Raw genomic sequence first — 2369 nt, 5'->3', positions numbered from 1 at the left:
CCCGGCCTCCCCTGCCAGGAAGAGCCCAGTGCCGCCCCAGCCTTAGCTGGCAGCAGCAACCTGCCCTCACCCCACACGCAGATCTGGGAGCACACACCTCCCCATGCCTTCCCGGGGTGCACGTAGTGGCGAAAGCCGCCCTGACCCCCCAAATGAGCTGCTTGCGGTTCTGTCCCGTACTCTGCCCCAGCTGTGCAGCGCCTGCCCCAACCCCACTCCTTCTCTCACCATGGGGGCCTCCATCTACCCCCCCAACATCCCTTCCCTCCCCCTGCCCCTTCCTCCACAACAGACTTATCAGCCAGATGATGCTCTCCAAGCTGCTCAGCTGCATATAAGCAATTGGATCAGTATCAGCCAATATGCCTCATTAAAAATCAGCCACCGGTATCAGCCCAAAATATCTCTATCAGTGCACCCCTGTTAATGATACTATGTCATGTTGGGGGGAAAAATCTCCCAGAATAGCTTCAGTCAAAGTTGGCAATCCTATTTGGAGGCTGGGAGAACTGGCCACACATTCAGTGAAATTCAGTTGTGATAGGAACCAGCATAAAGTTATGATACGTATTGTGTGTAAAACTTTGTGGCTTATTCCTTATTTTATGAAGCCATTGACTGAATGAGCCTGTGGTCAGGGAACTACTTAAGACATGATTAACCAGTTCACCATGTCTTAAGTATAATGTTTTGTTAGGGGCCATATACATGCAAACCTCACATATATCTTTGGAAGTAGCTCTTGCCATCACTGTTAACCCTCTGAAATCCATGCAACTCTTCACGTGGGTTAAGCCTTCCAGTGACACATTTTAATGCCAAAACGATACATTATGACCATAAAGTCCTGCCACTTGCATAAAAAAGCCACATGATCTCAATCTATTGTATTTGCATCAAACCTGTAACTGTTGCTTAAACTACAGCCTATCTGAAAAGTGCTTAAGCCAGACATTTAGTTCTCAAGAGCCTTATTTACACTAGTACCTTACCCACCATGCTCTCCATGCAGATACTTTTAACATACTATTGTTTAAACCGCTCAAGACCAATGACAGTCTCACCCTGCCTGTCCTGGCATTTCCCCTGAAGCCACACTGATGCCAGGCCAAGAGAACTAAAAGTGCCTTGTGCAGATGTACCTACTGCCATGTTCTGAATTGAACAAACACTGACTTCCTTCTTTGTGCTCCAGGATTTCTGAAGTAAATACTGAACAAGTATTTGTTAACTGAAGCTAAAGAGTCAGGCAAGGGAGCACAAAAAGGTGTGTAGATCTCACTAGGAATAATTCATTTAAATTTGCAGGCATTTCCCTGTTGGCTTACAATTAACTTCAAAGTTGGGCATATTTTGCACCCAGTGTTGTGACAGATTAACCAAGCACACCATCATCTCTTCCTTTCTGAAACTCTTAAGATCCTGCAATATGAATAAGGGCTCCTCATTCCTTCCCTCTGCACACAGAGGAAACTGTCACTGCAATCATGAGGCAGACAAGGAACAAAGGGGAAGGGCCATTGTGGAAGTATGCCCAAGAGAAAAAGAACCTGTCACACCTCTTCATCTTTAATGAAGATGCAACACGCACGAGTACTGATATGGGCAGCTGGTCACTAGCGCCTTGCAACAGTCATATGGTGTAGAACAAGGTTACTAAAACTATATCCCTTCTTATGGCATAAGCCAGTCAATACCCAGCTCCCCAGCAGTTGCTCTTACAAGTTCCTGACAAGCACGTTAAGCTAGCAAGCACGAAATTAGGACTTCTTTTGATCCCAGGGCGAGCCTTAGGCCAACCAATAAAATCTGTCAGCAACAGGTTTATGTTGCTAGCCACTGTTAGAATGGTGTCAACAGGCCATTGTTGATGCCAGCAAGCATGCCAATAAAATGTGTACTCTCTTTCAAATACCAGCAGGTAAAAGAATATTTTTAAGAGCCCTCCATTTTCATCACCGCATCATCTGAGTTTCCTTTGACCACCACTTCTGACAACAAGTTTATTTTGGTATTTTAAGCTATGCTAATGAAACTTGCACATCAGAGCTTGGTTTACAGTAAACCTTTAGCATTGAGCTGTTCTACAATGTCTTGCTAATAGATTCCCTCATCTCCCCACAAATCATCCTTTTTAAGCAACTGACCGTGCTTCCTAAGTCACCATGAACCTTCCTGGGGGAGACTCCTGGTCATAACTCATTCCTGTGGACAAGTGCTTAGACCTCTAAGATCTTAAATGGTCTAGACCCTATGTTCCTAAGACACTGCCTTCTCTCCCTTACAACCCATCACAATCCCTAAGGTCAGCAGAGGGAAACTTCCTGCAGGTAACATCAATATGTCAAGTCCGCTCAGCAAAAGAAAAA

The sequence above is a fragment of the Gavialis gangeticus genome, unplaced genomic scaffold (genome assembly GCF_001723915.1).
Source record: "Gavialis gangeticus isolate Ggan-Ray unplaced genomic scaffold, GavGan_comp1, whole genome shotgun sequence".
Taxonomy (NCBI): domain Eukaryota; kingdom Metazoa; phylum Chordata; order Crocodylia; family Gavialidae; genus Gavialis; species Gavialis gangeticus.
Note: the sequence above shows the minus strand (reverse complement) of the source record.